Genomic DNA, 18422 nt, shown 5'->3' on the forward strand with positions numbered 1-18422 from the left:
ATTATATTAGGGGAAATTACTTTTCAAAATTTGTATATTAGGAGAAATTTGCACTAAATCAGCCTTTCCCAACCTTTGGGTTCCCAGATGTTGTTGCTGTTGTTAATTAAATTTATATCCTGCCCTTCCTCCCAGTAGGAGCCCAGAGTGGCAACTCCCATCAGCTGGACTACAACTAATCAGCCCCAGCCAGCGTGGCCAGTGGTCAGGAATGATGGGAACTGCAGTCCAGCAACATCTGGGGACCCAAAGGTTGGAAAAGGCTGCACTAAATTGCTGATGGATTTTCTTGAGGACATTTTAAAAAATGCCAACTTATATGGAAATGTGGAGAACTGAACTTAAGATTGGAAACATGAGAAATGAAGAGAAACCAAAACTGATGGGTTTGCCCATCCCTCCTTGTGGCTATAGATGCTAGGTCCCAAAATCCTCTCCCATTCTCCCAATGTTTCATCACGTATCGAGTGTCACTGAGAAACAGAATTCAGGAGGAAGCAACACAGACAGGAAAGTCTCCATTTGTCGATGCCTGGGCATCACCCAGGGCAAATAGTTAATTTAGCTCCTACTCCAGCAGTGTCAACAGCAAGTGTGTCCCTTTATTTATTTACACCTGTATTGTTTTATTTTATTTATTTTATTACATTTATATTCCGCCCTTCCTCCCAGAAGGAGCCCAGGGCAGCAAGATTACGATTGTCATTCATTCCTATGGAGGGAAAGCAAAATGCTCTTGGGGAGACAGTAGTATTGAAGGCTCCCTACCCTTGGCACTGAGTGGTCTAGCCTTCACTGACAAGGTTCTGTGGGGAGCATCCCTCTCTCTGTGCATTCCCCACTCATCATGGTTGACATTTTGCTAGTAATCATTAGACAGTTAGGACGTTTCTCTCTCCAGTATCACTGGACAAAGAAGGGGGCTTCTAAGGTAGAGCACAGGGAAGTCAAAACAAAACAAGCCATTATACTTGCAAAGCTGGGAATATCTGTGTGTGGGGTGAAGATGCAAAATGGAGCTTCAGTTTAGATCAGATGTGATTTTGCTGCAGTGCTGACCCATCTAGTTACAGTGCTTACTGCAATATGATCATTGTGTGATGCCTTCGTGTTAGTGACATCCTGTCCGTTCAGAATCCACAGCCTCTTTTTAATCGAAGCTGGCTGGGCAAAACTAAATCCATTTCTGCATTTTAAATAGTCAGAAAGAAAGAAACAGCAAAAAATTGACCCTGTATAAACAGAAACTAATGGAATTAGCAACAGATGCTGAAACAGCAAAACTCTGATGCCGGCTGACTCTCCATCCCCCTTCTGTCTCTTTCTTTCTCTCCCCGAGACAATTTAGAAAGCTAATCTGGATGCCAATTGGTATTTCTAGAAACATATGTATACAAGATGTCGCTGCCACAATCTGTTCCATTTTGGAGTGACACTCATATTTTCTTGCAAGTACTTTAGCACGTTTTGGTTAGCAGGCATGTTTTATGCCAGGTAAACTATGTGCATACCATCTGGCCCATGCAAAAGAAACCTCACACCTCTTTTGCTGAATCCTGGCTGCAACTAAAACATAACGTGGCTAAAGATTCAGCATTGTTTCAGTTATTTATACATCTCATTCCTGGACTTTTCAAACCTGTGCAGAACCCATCCAATTGGCATTTAGGTGGTAAATGAGCTGGGTTTTTTGAGCTGCTGGCTCCTATCAGCTAGGTAGAGTCTAACATGCAGTGTTCAGAGATGCTTTCTGATCCTACTGTAGGTATATTGTTTGTGGTGGCAGTGGCTTGTTGTCATTTGCTTAGTTTTTAAATTAATGATAATAATGGGTCTGGTCCAGCCAAACTTGAGTACTGAAGTCCCGTTGATTTCAATGGGAGAGTTAAGCACTTCTTCTGTGGAAACTAGACCTAGCACAGATCGCCTAATGCCACTTAGCATCTCCTGAATGCCAGCACTATGCTAGACTCTAGCACCTAGATGAACACAGAACTGACATGATCTGCACATATTAGTTGCGAGTGAAGGGGCGAAATATGACAAGGACGCATCAGCTTGGGTTGAACAAGGGCCACTTTATTAAACTATACAAAAACACCTTTTAAAGTGACCTGCAGAGGGAAACCTAGGTGCGGAACTATCTATAAGCAAGGATCTTGCCATACAGCTCACGGGCGACCAGCCCCTGCTTGGGACAAGGGCAAGCCCCATCTGCTTACCCCTTCCGCCAGCCACACCCAGTAGGTGAGTAGGGGGGCCTTCTCAGGTCACCACCCCCCGGGGCCGCACAACCCTCGGGTGGATGAGTTAAGTTGGCCCCAAAAGCAGCCTATATCCTGCCCTCAAGCCGCAAAGCTCTGACAGACAGGCCTCTGGAACTGCCAATCACCTCCAAAGGTGCCTAAGGGGGCCACCGAGCTGTCCTTACCTATTTCCCTTTCCGCACCTTCCCGCCACAAAAAGGGGACAAATCTCTATTTAGTCCCCTTTTACCCACTGCCGAGAAGCACCTCTCGCAGACACCTCTGCAGGTCTGCCAAAAAGATGTTACCTGCGTCAGACAGGTGAACGCCATCGGCCCTGTACAGTTCACCCATCCAATGCTGAATGCAGGGTGTGAAATAGCCAACCCCCCCTGCCCCAGAATAGCCAACCGAATTTGCCGGTTGACCTTCTTTCGCGCTTGGTCCATCCCTATCAGGCTCCAGACACCACGCCAAACCCTTCGCGGGAGTATGTCTGACCAAAGCAGACGTACCCAAGGCCGACGTTGCCTTATTAACTGCATGCCATGCATGCCTGCCAAACTGAGGGCCATGCCCTTTCGTTGCAACTGAGGGCCATGCCCTTAAGTAACCGAGGCCATCGTTGCCTCCTGAACTGCATGTCCGCACATGCCTGCCAAACTGAGGGCCATGCCCTTCCATTGCCTCCTGAACTGCATGTCCGCACATGCCTGCCAAACTGAGGCCCATGCCCTTCCATTGCCTCCTCAACTGCATGTCCACACATGCCTGCCAAACTGAGGGCCATGACCTTCCGTTGCCTCCTGAACTGCATGTCCGCACATGCCTGCCAAACTGAGGGCCATGCCCTTCCGTTGCCTCGCCAACTGCATGTCCGCACATGCCTGCCAAACTGAGGGTCATGCCCTTCCGTTGCCTCGCCATCTGCATGTCCGCACATGCCTGCCAAACTGAGGACCATGCCCTTAGGCAACCGAGGCCATCGGTGCGTCCCGAACTGCATGTCTGCACATGCCCGCCACCTGAGGGCCTTGCCTCAAATACTGAGGTCATTCCCAACTCGGGGAATAACCACCACATGCGGAGATGTCTGCACTGAACCAAGCTGGAACAAAGTGGGTAGGAGCCCGTCCCAAAGTATTCCTCGCCAGCCAAGCCACCACACTGCAGCCCATTGACTGAGGCCTAACTGTAAGCCCAGGATAGGGTGCGCAGCTGCTCCATCCCTGTCCAGCAACATTGCCGGTCCATCAATGTTATACAGATACAACTCCCTTCCATGGAGACATCTGATTGCTGGAGGGCCCGTCGAGACAAATCTCCCTTGGATCCGGCCACCACCTCACCTATCCAAAAAGCTCCAAAAACCAGCATAAGGGCTGCCGCCTGGAATAGTCTGGCTTCATAGCTTGAGGAGCATACTGTTTTTCACTGGCCCACCATACTCAATAAAATGTCCCATGAGAAAGGGCAACAGGGATCGAGGGTGGCAGGGTGTTCTCTAGCCCACCCAGCTAACATACGGTGGACTCTAAAGTCCCTGGAATAAGTGGGAAAATCATCAGCCTTTACCTCGAAGTGCTTGGACTGAGAGGCCCAGTCTCCAGCCATTCACTAGGCAATCCCAGCAGGTGACACTGAATAGGCCACTCTGGGGCATAGCCCTTGCTGGCCCAGAAGTCCTGGGAAAAACCCCTCCTGCATTCTGATAGCTGTTGAGCATGCTGGGGCGACAGACCGGCTTATGGCCATCTTTGACTCTGCTCCCCAATCTCCCAATGTGCGGTTGCACAGCACAGCTGAACCGCTCCACCTGAGTCTACCTTACCATGCCCCAAAAGAAAACATTAAAATCTGGGCACTAAAGAACAAAGGAACAGACAAGGGCCATAACCCTACCTAAAATGGACGGGAGAGTTCCCAAGCCTCACTGCCTATAAGTCCAAGCCTGCAGCCAGCACAAAAACCCCGATGCATCCACGGACTTCCAGTTCTACCTTCCAGCCCTACCTAGAGATGCTATGGACCTTCAGCCTGCAGTTCAGAGGCTCTAGCCCTGAGCTATGTCACATAATTCTACAGCAAGTTAGTTAGTTCTTCCCCAGGAGTGTGGGAAAACTAGACCAAATGATTTGGGCAAGAATATAAAATGTAACCTGCAGTTTGGCTCTAATTTCTTGATCAATATTTGATCACAACAAGCATTAAATTATTATACAGCCACAAACCTGAACCTGTAGCAAGGCTGTGAAAGCCCTGCTACGACCTCATAAACCACCGGAAAAGACCTCTAATACCTGGAGGGCAGACAAGAAACACTTTCTTGGCCTAACTGTCATGAAACCCTACTGACTGACCACATGAGTATGATTGGTGGTGAATTAGGTGGTATGCCCAGGAAGGTTAACACCGGGCAGGATGGTCCATTGACACAGCCATTAAGATGAACCAGTTACATAGCCATTCCATAATCTGTGACATCAGGTGTTAACATGCATCCAAATTTTTTATTTTATTTTATTTTTTACCCTCTCATCCCGACAGCCCCTTCAAGGAAGGAGGTGAAGCACTCCATGCGAGAATAGAGCAGCCTATATGTAATGCTCTACCTCATAGAATTGACTGAAAAGGCAAAAACCCAGCAGCTATAAATCCCCTTGTATCCCCACAGTAGATGAAAAAACAGATTAGATGTCATCCTTTCCCATAGGCAGTGCATTAACTAACTGGTAGGAAGCCATTACTGATTGCCATTGCGTCTATGCCCAAGACAAATTTAAGAGCACAGGCCCTTAAGGCAAGCCCTGAGACTACAATATGGGATCCAGAAACTGAAAGAAAACCCCATAACAAAACAAACCTCCCCAGGAACTGGGCAGTCTGCAAGCAAGGTCCCAGTACCTCGAGCTTAACAGGGGAGGAACGCTTTCCTTGAGCAGCTACTGCTGGGTGCTTCTCCTCCCTGCTGTGAGGGCCACTGGCCTCATATTTCCCTGATTCACATAAAGAAACCTTTTTGTCCTCCTCGATCTCTCAGCGGCTTTTGATACTGTTGACCACAGTATCCTTTTACATCGCCTGGAGGAATCGGGAATAGGAGGCACTGTACTACGGTGGTTCCATTCCTTTCTTTCCGACAGGCATCAACAGGTAGCATTGGGGGAGGTTTCAAACCCTTGGCCTCTCAATTGTGGTGTGCCACAGGGCTCTATCCTCTCTCCCATGCTATTTAATATCTATATGAAGCCGCTGGGGACAATCATCAGGAGATGTGGGCTGCAGTGTCACCAATATGCGGATGACACTCAGCTCTATCTCTCGTTTAAATCTTCACCAGAGTCTGCTGTGGAGACCATGTCCAAGTGCCTGGAATCCGTGAGTGGATGGATGGGAAGGAACAGGCTGAAGTTGAATCCTGATAAGACTGAGGTGCTACTCGTGGGAGACAAGGGAAGGCTGGGAGATGTTGACCTGGTGTTCGACGGGGTGAAATTGCCCCTGAAGGACCAGGTCCGCAGCCTTGGGGTTGTTCTTGATTCCAAGCTGTCCATGGAGGCTCAGATTTCGGCAGTGAGCCGGGCAGCTTGGTATCAATTACACCTCATTCGTAGACTGCAGCCCTACCTTCCTGCTCATCAGCTCCCACTGGTGGTACATGCCCTGGTCACCTCTCGGTTGGATTACTGTAATGCGCTGTACGTGGGGTTACCCTTGAAAACGGTCCGGAAATTACAACTTATACAAAATGCTGCGGCTCGACTACTTACAAATTGTCGCCGCCGGGAACACATCACCCCAGTGTTGTTCGACCTACACTGGCTCCCAGTTATTTTCCGGGTCCAATTCAAGGTGTTGGTATTAACCTTTAAATCCCTATACGGTCTCGGCCCAGTTTATCTGATGGAGCGCCTCCAGCACCACCAACCATGCCGCCCAACAAGATCAGCCACACAGGACCTTCTCTCAATCCCGCCAACTAAAACAGCTAGGTTGGCGGGGACAAGAGAGAGGGCATTTTCAGTGACGGCCCCCACTCTCTGGAACTCCCTCCCGTATGACCTTCGACATGCCCCTTCCCTGAATGTATTCCGCCAAGCTTTGAAGACCTGGCTCTTCAGACAGGCCTTTGGGACTTACGGGGAGGGTTAAATTTTTACGACCAATAGCCTACTACTCTGTACTGGAACTGTTTTATTGTTTTATTGTTATTTGTATTTTATGATGTATTTTATTATGATGTAATGTATTGTTGTTAAATTGTACATCGCCTAGAGTGGCCATTGGCCAGATAGGCGACCCACAAATTAAATTATTATTATTATTATTATTAAAGAAAGGAAATAATTTATGAGTAAGCACACTTTCCCAGCCACCATCTTAGTGCAGCTAACCCAGTTCCCCAAAGCACAGATACTGGAGATATGGCGCTGCCACCCATATTTGGCCCACTGCAGCAGCCTCCCCCTTGTAGGCTTCCAAACACCTATCATAATAGATGTCCAAAATGCAAAATTAACATCCTATATCCCTTTCTAGTAAATGATATCATAAATCCAAGAGCAGCAGATGCCGAGGATGTGTTGCTGTCACCAATATGTGGCTGCACTATAGCAGGTTTTCCAATGCATATCTAAATAGATGAGCCAATGCAACAGTTGCACGCTATATGTAATTCCAGGTAATGATATTGGAAGTCCTAACTAAAATGTAATTTCAGGTAATGATGTTTCATTGTTGGTGCCACAATCCTCAGTAAAGGGGGGAAGAGTCTGCCTGGACCTTAAAAGGCAGCCCTTTGTCAATAAGAGTCTAAGATCCTGTAATATGAGGGATCTCTATTAGGCAAATCGGGCTTTCCTCTTTATTCCTATTCCCCAATCAATATGATTACCATCTGCTAAACTTTCCATTCCTAACTAAATTCAGGTAAATGCCTCTTCTGTCTCAGAGTGAACAAATAGCCTGAAATTAACACTTGGAATGCGAAAGCACCGCTCACTTAAGATACAGCGATTTAGACATTTTCTAGCAAACTGTTATCTCCGCTCTTATTATCATATAACTATGAAAGGCCCAAAGGCTAAAAAGGCTCACTAGGCCCCACCAATATACTAGTATGTAGTATAATAATCATATAATTAAGTACTTCAAACCTCATACATGCCTGGGCCTAGCAAGAAGTTGTACCTATACCCCTGGGCCTAGCAAGAAGTCATAAGCCTCACAAAAGGGCTCTGCCATCACATCATGCATCCACCCTGTAATAATATAATAAAGAACCAACCTGTGTATATCATCAGGGGGGGCTAAGCTGAACCTGTTGGGGGGAGAGTGCTCAGAGGGAACTTAAACTAGAAGGATTAGATACAATTTCTTTTGTTCATCCCTTCTGATTTATTTTTAATTTCCCTTTATGTGCATAAGTCTATCTTTAACCAGTGTATTAGCATGACTATATTTAATTTTGTTTGTATATCCAGTACAGTCTCATTTATTTTTAAACTTCCTGTGTCTTTCTTTTAACCAGCAGCAGCACTAACGTCGCGGTGCTCAATAAAAAGCCTCAATCAACCCCTCCACAACTGCTAGGTGGGCGGGGTATCGGACGTGCCGCTGCTAGGCCCCACTACGAGGCCCACTGGTCAGGCCCCTTTACGAGGCCTGCCCCAGTCGCAGCCACGCCGCAACGCTACCACCCACAGCTGTTGGGGCTCCCAACCCCCCCTCTGGGGGTAACCAATTAGGCCTAATAGGCCCAACCAACGCCTACTGTCCTGCCGCTTTCTCTGCTATGTCCCTCATCGTCCTCTCGTCGCTCGTTGAAAGACAAGGTAGGAGGGGCAGCCTGGCCTTAAATAAACCCATGGCCCCTCCCCTCCGCCACATGTCACGCACACATAATGCTGCAACACACAACGTTGCCCTTAACGAAGATGGCCGTGTCAGCATCGCTCCCTCCTCGCAACTATGCCCCGCTTATCCATGCTGCGCAGGTAAATGGGGCTTCATATCTGATACACATGCTCACCAGCTGAGTGCACCTCAAACCAGAATGAGCTCAGTAGCAGAGCACTTACAGAAAGTCCAAAGCTCCCTTCTCAGCATCGCTAGATAGGGCTGGAAAAGACCTCCCCCAGAAAGCTACTTCCAAACAGTGAAGCAGACAATGCTGACCTGGATGGACAAAACATTCTGACTTGATGTAAGGCCATTTCCTGTTAGTCCACAAGATAGGTTCTGAAGTCTTACTATATGTGATGAATAATGCTGAACATGATTTTTGGCAAGGTCTGTACCCCAAGAGATGGAAAAGTGGTGGCAGACTTACTTACAGCAATCACATAGTTTTGTATGTAATCTCAATTTATATAAATCTTACCCAGGACTCCCATGCCAATCATACTCAATGTATGTAGAACTGAAGAAGGATCTGTGGATGTGTACTCCACAAGAAACTTTGTGCCATCCCAAATATATACCCACATTCCCAGGACAGTGTCCTCTATGGGCTGTCACAGCACGGCTTCCAGCTTAGTCTGTTCGAGTGCAAAGCACCATCAAGCACCTCAATACCAATAATACCAAATATATGTAGAAATTAATAAGGAAATGGGAGGGTGAACCCACAATAAGCTTTGGGACACTACAAATCCACATATACCACATCTGATGTACATTATTCTCTACAAAATGCCACAGCTTTGCCATCACCCCAGTGCGTTGTTAGGGCACAGGACTCTGTGAGATACCATAGCACTGAATCCAACCCAACACTTTGACAGGTGCCAGGCACTGCCAGGTCTACTGCTACCATGCCAATAATACCAATATATGTAGAAATGAATAAGGAGCTAAGAGTGTGCACCCCACAATAAAGTTTGACCCACCCCAAACCCTAAGCCCATGCACTGGATGAATGGTGTTCCAGCACCTGAGGCCCTGCTTGACCTACTAGCCTACAGTTGCACCAAGAACTGCAAGCTGCCAAAATGTGTCTGCTTGCAAAAGGTGCTCATGTGCACTGATATATGAAAATGCCAAAACCAGGCATTAAACTCAGAGAACAGTGAACGCTGGTTATTGGGATAATTAATTTGAATGAACATGCAAGACCAGATGTGCTGAGAACAAAGTAGCTAAACATATATTTTTATAACTGAAATTTAGAGCTTTTTGTGAAATTGCTATAAATATTGTTAATATGTGCTTGCATGGGATCATAGGATTACAGAAGAGTAGAGTTGGAAGGGGCCTATAAGGCTATTGAGTCCCACCCCCTGCTTAACACAGGAATCCAAATTAAAGCATACCCAACAGGTGGCTGTCCAGCTGCCTCTTGAATGCCTCCAGCGTAGGAGAACCCACACCCTTCCTAGGTAAATGGTTCCATTGTTATACTGCTCTAATAGTTAGGAAGATTTTCCTGATGTACAGTCAAAATCTGAGTTCCTATAAGTTGAGCCCATTATTGTGTCCTGCACTCTGGGATGATCAAGAAGAGATCCTGTCCCTCTTCTGTGCGACAAACTTTCAAGTACTTGAAGAGTGTTATCACATCTCTCCTCAATCTTCTCAAGGCTACACACACCCAGTTCTTTCAACCTCTCCTCACAGGGTTTTGTTTCCAGTCCCTTGATCATCCAGGTTACCCTCCTCTGAACCTTCTTAAAGTATGGTATCCAGAACTGGACTCAGTACTCAAGATGAGGTCTAACCAGTGCCAGTAGAGGGGAACTAGTATGTCACACAATGTGGAAACTATACTTCTGTTAATGCAGCCTACAATAGCATTTGCCTTTTTTGCAGCCCCATTGCACTGTTGGCTCATACTCAGCTTGTGATCAACAACAATCCCAAGATCCTACTTGCATGCAGTATTGCTAAACCAAGTATCCCCCATTTTAAAACTGTTCATTTTGGGTTTTTCCTAGGTGTAGAACTTTGTACTTATTCCTGTTAAATTTCCTTCTGTTATTTTCAGCCCAGTGCCCCAACCTATCAAGATCACTTTGAGTTTTGTTACTGTCTTCCAGGCTATTAGCTATCCCTCCCAATTCTGTATCATCTGCAAATTTGATAAGCATTCCCTGCACCACCTCATCCAAGTCATTAATAAAAATGTTAAAGAGCACTGGGCCCAGGACTGAGCCCTGAGATATCCTGCTCATTACCTCCTCCCACTTTAAGAAGGAATACTTTATAAGCCCTCTTTGAGTACAATTCTGTAGCCAACTGTGGATCCTCCTGGGCTCCTACTGGGAGGAAGTAAAATAAACAAATATAAAACAAACAAACAAATAAATAAATAAAAGTTGTTCCATCCAGCCGACATTTAGCTAGCTTCCTAATCAGAATATCATGGGGCACTTGGTCAAAAGTTTGGCTGAAGTCAATATATTTTATGTCCACAGGATTCCCAGGGTCTACTAGAAAGGTTACCTGATCAAAAAATGAGATAAAAATAGTCTGGCAGGATTTGCTTTTGACAAATCCATGTGGGCTCGTGTTTTCAAAGTGCTTACATACAGACCACTTTATAATCTGTTCTAGAATTTTCCCAGGGATTGACATCAGACTGTCCGGTCTATAGTTCCCAGGTTCCTCCTTGTTGCCCTTTTTGAAGATAGAAACAACATTAGCCCTCCATCAATCAGCTGGCACTTCATCCATACGTCACAATTTCACTAGGATAATAGACAGTGGTTCTGATAGTTCATCAGCCAGTTCCTTCATTACTCTAGGATGCAATTCATTGGGCCCTGGAGATCATTCAAAGCAATTAGATATTCCTTGACCATTTGTCTATCAATCTCAAGCTGCAATCCCTTCAACTTGTACTTCATATTTGCCAGAAGAGTCATAGACCCCCTTTTGGGAGAAGACTAAGCCAAAGTAGGAATTGAGCACTTCTACCTTTTTTTGTCATCTGTTATTATTTTTGCCATCCTCACTGAGTAGCTGAACCACCATTACTTTTCTCTGTTCTTTACTAGGCATGTAGCTAAAGAAAGCTTCTTTGTGCTTTAAGCATCCTCACTAACATCAGCTCATTCTCAGCTTTAGCCTTCCCGACGCCATCCCTGCAGTTCTGTGCTACCTTTCTGTATTCTTCCTTTGTGGCCTGGCCTTTCTTCCACTTCTGATATGTATCCTTTTTTGTTTTCAGATCATCTCTAAGCTTCTTGTGAAGCCACACTGGCTTCTTTTGCTGTCTTTCACCTTTTTTCCTTGTTGGAATTGTGCCTTTAGAATTACCTTTTTTTAGAAACTCCCGCCCATCTTGGACTCCTTTTCTCATTAGGGTCACTTGCCATGGGACCTTACTTATTATTGTTCTACATTTATTAAAACTGGCTTTCCTGAAGTCCAGGGCACACATGCGGCTACTCTGAAGTGATAGTTACTGGAACTCGGGGGGGGGGGAAGTGACCACATTATACTTGAGTTCTTGATTTTAAACAGAGCTTGGAAAAGTTACTTTTTTGAACTACAACTCCCATCAGCCCAGTCCTGTGGCCATACTGGCTGGGGTGATGGGAGTTGTAGTTTTAAAAAGTAACTTTTCCAAGCTCTGTTTAAAATCAAGAACTCAAGTATAATGTGGTCACTTCCCCCCCCCCAAAGTTCCAGTAACTATCACTTCATCCATTAGGTCATCTCTATTGGTTAGAATCAAGTTGCTGATCCTCTAGTTCTTTCTTCCACTTTCTGTAGGAGAAAGGTATTGACAACACATCAGGAATTTCTTGGAGGGGCCATGTTTGGTAGAGTTTGTCCCCCCACCAGATATGAGGGTAATTGAAGTTCCCCCATTACTACTATATCATTGGCAATTTCCTTTTCAAAAATTTCATCCTCATCTTCTCCTTGATTGGGTGGTCAGTAGTAAACTCCAACTATCATGTTCCTTTTATTCTTTGCCCCATGTATTTTAAACCAGGTACTCTTGGTGAAGCTACCAAGCTCATCCTCCTGTATTTCTGTGTATGGATATATATTTTTAACATATAGTGCGATTCTGCTTCCCTTCTTCTCCCTTGTTCTTTTTGAACAATTTATATTCTTCAATTCGTATTCCAGTCATAGGAGTCATCCCACCAAGCTTCAGTTATACCTATCAAGTTGTATTTATCCTCCTGTGTTAGGAGTTCAAGTTTGTCCTGCTTGTTTCCCATACTCTGGACATTAGTAAACAGACATCGAAAACCATGTGATTTATGGATCTTTATTTGTATATTCAAAACAAGTATATCAAAGCATACATATAACACTCTCTTAGTGTCTTAATTTATGTTTGACCTGTAGGACAATGTTCTGGTTTGCACATCATGCTATGCCAAACCATAGCATAATGTGACTGCATAGGCAAAGCCAAGATTTGGGTTAGCATGTTGTCCAAACCCGGACTTGTGGCCAAGCTCTCTCCAGACTAGCCATGAGCTATAATCAAGGTTTGTTCCTGGTTAAAGCTCATGTTTAGTCTGGAGAGAGCTTAACTATGAGCCTGAGTTGGGATGACACACTAAGCCAAACCTTGGCTCAGCTCAGCATGGCACAGCAGCAAAAAGGACTGGGGAGGAACAAAACAGCTGTGAGGTGCCATCCGGGACCCTGCATGCTCATACAGTTAACTGTTAATCCATAGTTTGGCTTAGCGTGATGTGTGAACGAAAGATCAAAAGAAACAGTAGAAAGAAAAAGTTAGCAGGAAATTGTAATTTAAAGAAAGTGAAAATATGCCCTTAACTACTAAGCTCTCATTCTTCCTACTGCATAGTCGTGTACGTTTTGACAAAAGTAAAGGTTATCTTTTGTCCAAAAGTTCACCTTCCAAGCTCTGTAAAATATTAACAAGCATTTCACATGCAGAAAGTTTGACAAAACAAAACAAATGGGAGTATTTTACACACAAAACCACATGATTTATATTGTGAATCCCTTTAGGATGCCTCATGGGAAGCAATTCATAAATGAAACAAATAAATGGTTGCTCAAGTCTACCACCTTTTTTTCAAATTCCTGAGGTAATAGACCTTTGCAGAAATCATGTTCAACATTATTCATCACATGCACACCTGGTTCACCCATAACACTAAGCCAAAGCCTGGCTTAGCATGAATGCATGAGTATGCAGGTTTCTGGAGAGGAGATCAAGGCCACTTTGTTACTTCTCCAGTCTTGCTGCTGTTGTGCTGCTGTTAGCTAAGCCATGGTTTGGCTTAGTATATCACCTGAATCTGAACTCATGGTTTGTCTCACTCCAGGCAAACCACAAGCTGTAGCCAAAGTTTGTTCTATGATGTGTCTCAAGGACTCTACTTCCAATATAAACAGATGGTGAGTCTGTTAGCTTTGACATTTTTAATACCCTTTGGAGGGAAAGGGTAGGGATGGAAAGGGGGAACGAGAAGGGGAAATCACTATCCCTTCTCCCCGAATAGGTAATGAGCACTGTGCATCTTTAGGTGCAGGATGAGTCTTCCTTACCATGTACCATTTTAATGCACACAGAGCCCAATTCGGATAGTGATCTTTGCATATTGTTATTCATATTGTCTTTGCTAGATCAAGACAATTTCCTATCGTTATTCTACCCAGATTAACCATGTTGTACAACCATATCGCGCAGCAAGTGTCTGTAACCCCCCCCCCCAGGTTCTACAGATTGTTTCGGTACCAACTACAAAAATGATCTTCCTTCACTTAGCTTTAAAGTGTATTTCTTTTTCAATTTCTATTTTTATGTCATTTGTGCTAGGTAAAAACCAGTGAAACACAGCTTTACTTTGAGGCAACGTTACCAAACACTTAGCACTTCAACTACGATAAACGCTATAAGCACTGTATAAATAAAATAAAGCCATAAATTCTAAGAGGTCAACTGGATACTTTTTATTTATAACTTTTATTTATTATTTTTAAATATAAAAATCATGGCTGTTCTAAAATAAAGAATGCTTACCAAAAGATAGGAGCTGCTACCAAAAAAATTAAAAGTAAAACCTGTGATAGATGAGGAGGGGGTGTTGGTGCTCAGGGAGGAGAGCTTACAGCAAGAGCCATTTTGTGTGTATGCTGAACATAATGAAGAATATAGGCCTACACCTCCATGAGAATAATCCTTTGAGAGTCACCCACACCACATGACAGCGACTCATTGAGATCCTAGAAATGGAGCAGAAGTGCACTGAAAACAGAACAGAAAATAAGAGGTAGCTTGCCCTAGGCTCTTTTCATAGGCATTACTGGGGAAAAGCCTGGGAGTAGAAGGGTCTGTTACACAGTAATGTTTTGCAATCCTGCACAAGCCATACAACTTGGTAACAATGAGAAGTGGCAGGGCTGCCGAGGAGGCAACTGGGGCCATTTGCCCCATGCCCCCACAAAGCAACAGACCCCTTCCCTCAGGTTCTGTGTATACCATTGGGCCCTGCCCTGATCCTGTCACATTGCTCACCAGAATTCTTAGCATTGTGTTTAAAGTTTTCATAAAACGATGAAATGGTATATTGAGAGTGTAAGATGACACTGAACGTCAACGTGTAATTGTGACATAATGGGATCTCTCCCAGGCCATGATGAAGTAAATATTTTACATAGTTGTGTATGAAACAGAATAGATGCTAATTTGAGATTTAGGCTGGCTGTAAAATGTATCCTTAGGAGGCTCGAAGGGAGGAACCTGCTTATTTGCTAGGCCTGCAGCCCAACTGTAAGGGAGTCTAAGCCAATCACGGTAAAGTAAAATCTTTCTTTGTGTTTGGATAGCAATAGAGATAAGATTGATCAGGCAGACTTATGACTGTGCAGGCCAAGCAGCCCTGGTTACAGAGTTTGTTGTAAGGAAAGAAGGAGCAGGGAAGGCTTTAAGGAGGGAACAGGCAGAACTTGGCAAAGTTACTTTTTTTGAACTACAACTCCCATCAGCCCAATCCAGCGGCCATGCTGGCTGGGGCTGATGGGAGTTGTAGTTTAAAAAAGTAACTTTGCCAAGCTCTGGAACAGGCAGCCTGTTCTTGTCACAGAAAGAGCTCCAGGTCTGCTGGGGAATGAGTTCAAGTAGTGAGTGAGTGAGTGAACACCACACAGAATTTCCAGGCAAGGTGCCACTACAGAGTAATTTTCTGTGGCAGTTACCATAAGGAAAGGCCAGAGTGGTGTGAGGCCAGACCTTAAGAGAGGAATCCTTCTTGAGTGACTAATGGAGAAGGCCAGCAGCAGGCCAAAACCAGAAGACCTGTGAACCTAAGAGCCAGGGAGTAGAAAGCAGCTCTGCCAGAAGGGGTATGGAATTTGAAGGAGGTACTCAGGAGAAACACAACCTGATCCCTATCCCCTTATCCCCATGTAAAAAAATATTAAGCACATCTATCATTCTGCTACATCCCAGGGCAAGGAGGAGCTGTAGACAAGCATTCTCACATGTAGTCCGGCATGCAATAATTCTTACATGTGGCCCTCAGCTTTGTACATGCATGCATGGGTCCTTGTATGGGGCACCAGCAGACCCTCAACATCACACCTGCATCAGCCTCATCAACCCTCTAGGTGGCCCTGCAAAGCTGATCATGGGGGGTGCTGAAGCCACTCTTCATCCAGGGCACTAATTATCCCTGTGTACAACCTTGCTTGGACTGCACAACTTCAGACTACAAATGGAAGATTGAATATTTAAAATCTCCTGCAATAATTAACCCATCAAGGAGGAATGGTCTAGCTTAGTGCTCTGTTCCCTTATGCAGCTTTCATGGAAAGCTGCTGTACATGGAGGAACATGCAAAATGCAAAGTTCCCACTGGGAATTTTGTGGTATCTTCCCAGTGAGGCTGTAACACAAGATTATTCTGCGGAGCAGCTCTTACCTGCTACATTGTACTCTTTGTTCTTATGCAATGGCTATAAGCATTTTTAAATGTGTTGTTTTATTAGTATAAAAAGGGCCAACCAATCAAATTTTATCCAACCTGTGTATCTCAAGGGAAATAATAGAGCCTAGTATAAACTTATACAAAAACTCGCAGTTGTCATCTTTGTGTATACATCTGTGCAACAGCCAAATGAGTTAGAGTAAGAAACAAAAGTTTGGGGCTACTTATTAAACCTTTCCCTGCAAGGGCCCTTCTTTGAAACTTTAGCTCAGCCAAGTGGAGACACCTGCTGTTTGTTGTTGCAACTTCACTAACAATGCATCAAAGGTTCAGAAAGTTGAAATTAACTGCATCTTTACTCGTACTGCCAGGAGCCCAAGTATGACACATCAAAGACTCTGGGAAAATAGGTTCTTCCCTAAATTTAGCATGTGTTTTAGAACATTGCCAGATGAGTAATTATTTAAACTGTATTTACTTAAAATAGATAACACAAATACACTGTATGCAGGGCTATCCACTGATCAAAGAACTTTTAGTTAAGCCATCACCTGCCTTTTAACTGATGATTTAATATACTGCCAAACCCTCAATATAGGTTATTTTACTGGGATACTGAGAGGTGTGTGAGATTACCCCTAATTGAAATAAAGCTGAAGAATTGTTATACTGGCTTCTCCCCTTACTTATCTGTGATGTCTGTTCTGTTGGCAACATTTGAATTGTAAACTCCTTGGGGCAGGAACCTTTATTTTTATTTTGTTTCCATTGTAGAGGCAAAATGCTGTAGTGGTTAGAGTGTTGAACTGGGACCTGGTGATCCAGATACAAATTCTCACTCAGCCATTAACCTCACTGGGTGACCTTGGACCTCTCACTATTATCTTGCCTAAGCTACCTCACAGGATTGTTGTGATGATTAAATGGAGGATGGAAAAAACCATGTATACCACTGAGCTCCTTGGAAGAAAGATGAGATATGCATGTAATAAATAAATAGCTTTATAAAGTACCAGATATACTGACAGCATCACAATAATAACGATGTGGAGTCAAAGAAAAGCTTCCATTCATTGTTAATCAACCTTCTCTGTTATAGTTGTTTCCTTCCCAATACCATCAAAACACAAGAACCAAAACAGTGTCAAAAAAGAGACAAGTGTAGTACTTTCTGGAATATTTCTAATAATATTTCTTTTTTCCCCCTGCCCTTGGTCACTCTCTCACTAATTTAAACTCTTTCTTCTTTAACACAAAAATGATGTACAACAATGGCTGTATCTTTAATGAAAACTAAATAATACCAAAAAAATGTGTGCCTTTAAATTGCAGCCCCATCATTTAATATTGCATATGTACACACACTGATTAAACCAACTGAATATGCAGCTCTAACTGGATGATTCCTACCGTTAAAAAACTGCCTCATTTGGTCAAGTTCTAAACCAAAGTGCTAACTTCTGTGTAATAAGTCTTTTGTAATACTTAATAAGTAGCTTGTATAACACAGTTCTGAAGGGGGAAGGGAGTTTATATAAGGCTGAAAGAATATTAAAGTTTCACTACAGAAGAAAATGTTGCAGCTGCCAAGGCCTGATTAGTCATAAAACACACAGCATTATCAAGATCCATCAATGCCTTCCTTATAATGACTAATCTAATGAGAAAGACATCAAAGTTCCTTTAAAAATAAATAAATAAAAGGTTGAGTAAATATTCTGAATGATTTAGATAAACATTACACACGTACAAAAATCAAGTTTTTGAAAATGCACATTTTGTCTTGCTCTAAAGTTCACAAAGTTTAGGGCCACATTATATTAACTGCTTGGCTTTTCATGCATTCCTAAATTGCCGTGTAATCTAATACCTTGTTGTCAGTTGCTTAGTATTGGAAAGTCCCTTGAAACAATCAGGATGATTATAGGCTAGGCTAGAGAACAAAACTTGTTTGTATTACTGCAAAAATATCATTCTAATCTATCCTATCTCTTCCTACATTTGAAAAAAAACACCAGCCCAATGCTTTTTTAAATTTCTTTTCTCTCCCCTTTACACCCCCCGTCCCGCCTTCCTTTGGACAAAGGATTTATTGCAGGGCCTTTTTAAAGGTTTAAAAACATGAGCAGCCTCAATGTAAAATTCTGTTGCTTTCCTTCCTGTAGGGACTTTACTGTAAATTGTTGAGCCAAACTTATCTCACAGAGATTTCATTGTCGTATCTACTTACATCATCTTAATGCGATTTTATTTTACTTTGTCAAAGTCGTATTAATGGAAATGTGTTCTTGATGTCGAACAGGCC

Source organism: Rhineura floridana, chromosome 7 (assembly GCF_030035675.1).
Source record: "Rhineura floridana isolate rRhiFlo1 chromosome 7, rRhiFlo1.hap2, whole genome shotgun sequence".
In the NCBI taxonomy this organism is placed as follows: Eukaryota; Metazoa; Chordata; class Lepidosauria; order Squamata; family Rhineuridae; genus Rhineura; species Rhineura floridana.